Source organism: Mandrillus leucophaeus, unplaced genomic scaffold, assembly GCF_000951045.1.
Source record: "Mandrillus leucophaeus isolate KB7577 unplaced genomic scaffold, Mleu.le_1.0 Scaffold12, whole genome shotgun sequence".
NCBI lineage: Eukaryota > Metazoa > Chordata > Mammalia > Primates > Cercopithecidae > Mandrillus > Mandrillus leucophaeus.
In genome coordinates, this window is record NW_012100320.1 from 1,712,321 (window position 1) to 1,716,886 (window position 4,566).

At 48.0% G+C, this 4,566-nt stretch overlaps 1 protein-coding gene across 1 annotated transcript in view; it reads right to left on the reverse strand.

Annotated features, from left to right (window-relative positions):
* HERC1 (HECT and RLD domain containing E3 ubiquitin protein ligase family member 1) overlaps window positions 1-2,487 on the reverse strand; it is a 250,627-nt gene extending 248,140 nt beyond the window's left edge. Inside the window, exon 1 of the mRNA XM_011969255.1 lies at window positions 2,424-2,487. The gene's annotated coding sequence lies outside the window, so the exon portion shown is untranslated. The remainder of the gene's footprint in view (window positions 1-2,423) is intronic.
* Window positions 2,488-4,566: the final 2,079 nt, after the last annotated feature.

A 4,566-nucleotide genomic window follows, 5' to 3' on the forward strand; every position in this document is an offset into this window, starting at 1 on the left:
TTTTGTATTTTTAGTAGAGACGGGGTTTCACCGTGTTAGTCGGATGGTCTCGACCTCCTGACCTCGTGATCCGCCCATCTCGGCCTCCCAAAGTGCTGGGAATACAGGCGTGAGCCACCGCGCCCGGCCCACAAGTTTCTTTTCATCCTAACACAAACGTTTCACTCTCCAAGCCACAATGTCATCATTACCATCATTTTAAAATCTGAAAATCTGAATTTTAAAAGATCAGCTCCTTCAATACATCCAGCCCTTTTTTCTTTTTCTATTTCAAATATTAGGGAGTATTTAGCATGACTTTTTTGGGGGAAAAATGCTTGGGACATTGGAATTGTATTACTATTTATTATTTGCACCCTCTACTAACCAATCCAGTCCAATCAACAACATATCCTCCAAAATTCCTTTAAATTAAGTGAGATTTTCAAGAGATGTTTATATTAATAAGCAGATTAAGTGACGCATTTACATTTGCTTTCTCTTCCATGCACCATCAGGGTGCCTGCATTGGAAATGGAATACATGACCAGCAAATGAATGGATGTGTCACATGTAAACAGCATGACTGGAAATTTAAGAAGCAAAATGATAAGAACCTTCGGGAAAGCAAAATTCATAAAAGTTTAGAATTACAAGAGGCCTTAATAGGCCATTTAATCCATTCCAATAACAACAACCCGAGATGACAATCTATCCTATTTTTAAAAGGCTCCAGATTTCCAACCTCCCTAGATATCTCATTCTGCCATACAATCTTGTCATGTGATTTGGGGGAAATATTATGACTGTTCTTTGCCCTACCTAACGCTACCTTTTCTCAAATAATATAGCAATACATCTTAACTCACTTCCAAGATATATAAATGTGTATAAGTGCATAATACATATGTATATGTGTCCGTGTATGTGTATATATATGTATATGTACATTAATGCATAAGACAGGCACCTAGGACACTCAATTTTGCTTGTATAAACACAGGCTTTGGAAACACATATATTAAAGGGACATACTCATCCCACATTAATCACAACAGGCACTATGAAACAAACAATGTCACAGAACAATTTTGGTCTAAAAATATCCAGTAGAAATCAATTTCATAAAACCTTGAGGTAAATAGGTTTCTTCCCACTATGAATAATCATAGTTTCTTCGCCTTCTACAAATACTGCCCCATTTTGAGCAACCACCACTAGCAGCATTGTAAAAATATAATACATACATATGTACTAGATCCAAATAAACAATGTTTTAACGTTTGGTTTTTCAAACCACTTAGCTAACAATCATTTTGGAAAAGGGCCCAATGAAAAAGATAGTGATGGCAGAGTTCAGCCAGTGATAATGAACAACTAGCCAGTTTTAATCAAGCAGGCCAGAGAACTGATTCAAATAAAACAAATCATTTTTGGAACATATATAGAATGAGGAAGTCCCAAGCAAGGATTTAAAAAAAAAAAAAAAAATGTGTCTGTTAGGAAATACACCAAAATGTTAACCATGAAATGCCACCTCTGGAGATGTAATCACAAACATGGGTTAGTTTGTTCAGATTTGTTATTCCTATCATTTGATTATCTCTATATTCTAAGTATTATAGACATTTCTTAAACTAAAACAAATCTGTCCCTGTGTTTCACAGCTCTCTAAGATAACATGTCTTTTACATAACCTCCTGGGAAAGGTGGTACAAGCTCCTGTTTTCCTCGTGTCTCCCAGTAACCTGCCTCCCATCACAGAACAGACTTCACCATGTTCCCCGGGGTAGCTCCTGTCATCACCATCATCATCCTCATCTCACGCTGAAGACTAAACAATGCGCCCCGCCTCGCCTCGCCTCCCGGTTGCAAAGGCTTTATAATTTGTTGTTTTATCGGGGCGGGAGATTTGGAGAAAGGTTTAGCAGATGATGAGTTGCCCCCACCCAAAGGCAGAGGAGAGGAGGAAGACACGTCGTCCCAGCCTCCACCCCGCTAAAGGCGGCCGGCGCCTGGGGACACCGGGGTCGCGGCTCTTCCCGCACTCTGAGAGGGAGTCGGCCGCCGCCCTCGGACCGAGCCCCAGCCGAAGCAGGGGAGCTGGTCAGCGGATAAAGGAATGAGGCAGAAAGAGACGCGACCACCGTGGGGCCAAGGCACAGACACTGTAAGCTTCTGGAGGGGCGGGTCCCTCGGCCCTCTCCTCGGGCGCCTCGGCTTCTACGCTGCTCGGAGGCGCCCGGGCGGCAGGAGGCCTCTAGAGCCGGGGACCCGGGAGGGCCGCGCCGCGCCGAGAGGGCTCCCCCAGCTCGCTTGCCGTCCACCCGGGACCCCAGCAGCACCGCTCGGCGGCAGTCCCGAAACGGTCCCGGCCGGCCCTGCGCGGCTGGCAAAGTACACACACACACACAGGACCAGGAGGACAGAAGATGATGCGTTACCGTATGCGGCTCTGGAGCTGGCGGGGTGGGGCGCGGCTCCGGCGACCCGAGCCCGGCTCGGCAGAAGCTGCGGCGGTCGCGTCCTTTATTTTTGCTGCAGCAGCAGCGACTTGTCAAAGGGAAAGACGTAAGAGGCGGCAGCAGCAGCGGCGGCAGGCGAGTCTCGCGAGATTTGAGCGGAACTCTCGCGCAGCCGGGAGCCTTCGCCCCGCCCAGCAGGCCCAGAGCGGGAGGTGAAAGGGGAGCGAAGAGGAACGCTAGTCAGGTGGAGCTGGGGGTTGAGCGAAAAGAGGGGAGGGGATTTGGGCGCGAGGGGAGCCAAGCTAGGTGCTGGGGGCACTTTGCCACCGCGCGGCCCTCACCTTTCAGCCCTCGCGGAATCCGGGCAGCCCCGACTGCCTGCGGGGACCTGACTCCGCAGATGAAGCACAATTGGGGGAGTTTCACAAAGGATGGTGAGGAGTGGGGGGCCATGCGGTGCGCCCCGTTTTCCTGGTGGTGGGCAGGGAAGACTCCGTCGCCCGGCGCGGCTCGGGGACACGTGGTACGGCCGGCGGCAGGGCCAGGGCCACACCCCTTTATCTCCCCCGCGCACCCGGTACCCCACGCTCTTTATCTCCCATCGCAGCGGAGGGCCGGCCAAGTTCAATCACATAAAAGCGTTTCACTTGACCTACTCTTCCACTTTGTTCGTGTCTTTGCGCCTTACGGGACTGCCAGAACCCTGCAGATGCCAGGGCCTGGCTCCTAGGTTTTCTTTTCTGTTTGGGAACACTGAGTAAAGTGTCCTTTGGGTGACTTACATCCTTGAGCATGACCTCGACCTCCACAGTGAAACCCCATGAGGGGAAGGACACGGACTGGCTGAGTCCTCACCGTATCCCCAGTGCCTAACATAGGTCCAACTGGACATTAAATTGTTGAATGAATACCCCATCTCCAACTTCCTCTTTCTACCTGGTTTTGCTCCTGGACTTCCGCCTTTCCAGCCACCTTCATGGTGTCTTTCCTTCCAAATATTCTAACGAGCACCAATTATGTGTAACTGACCGATGACATGGGGACAAAAAATAGAGTTGGCCTCTGCGTTCCAGAAGTTTGCCATCTAATTGGAGGCGTACAAGAAGCACACAAACATACGAGCCATGAATGTGTCACTAATGTAAGAAATTACGGTATAGACAGACGAGGGAGTGCTTACCCATGGTTAAATTAGATATATGTTTGTGTGTCACATGAGGCAGTTTAGTCCAAGAGTTAGGAGCCATGTGCTTCACTGTCAGACACTGGTGGGAATTATTCTGGAATCCCACTTATCCCAGGTGTGTGACCTTGGGCAAGTTGCTTGAGCTCTCTGAACCTCAGTTCCTTATGTGTCAATTTATTATACCAGTTCTTATTATCACAAGGTTCCTCTGAGGAGTGAAATATATATAAAGCTCACATACGGCACATATGAAGTACTCATTAAATGGTGGGTCTTACGTGTGTAGCTTTTAAGTTTCTATGTATAAAATGTGTATCTATTTCTGGTAAACGATGTAAGGGAGTAGCTACATGAGGAGTGATGTCATTGTTGCTAGTGCTTTATGATCTGGGTATTGTGTGTGAAGCTCACTCAAAAGCAACAAGCTGGCCGGACGCGGTGGCTCAGGATTGTAATCTCAGCACCTTGGGAGGCTGAGGTGGGCGGATCACGAGATCAGGAGATCGAGACCATCCTGTCTAACACGGTGAAACCCCACCTCTACTAAAAATACGAAAATTAGCCAGGCATGGTGACACACGCCTGTAGTCCCAGGTACTTGGGAGGCTAATTTTGTATTTTTAGTAGAGGAGGCTAATTTTGTATTTTTAGTAGAGGCGGGATTTCACCATGTTGGCCAGGCTGGTCTCGAACTCCTGACCTCGTGACCCTCCTGCCTCGGCCTCCCAAAGTGCTGGGATTACAGGCGTGAGCCACTGTGCCAGGCCTGGTTTTGCCCATTCTATTTCAAGAAAAGGACTGCTTACTTTATAAGACCAATCAAGAGACTCCCTGTTTTACCCTCTCCTTAGCTTCCACCCTCAGAGCTGTATGTAAAAGAGAATTGAATACAATTGTGTTCAGTTGCATACAATTAGCAAATACTATTAGTGTCAG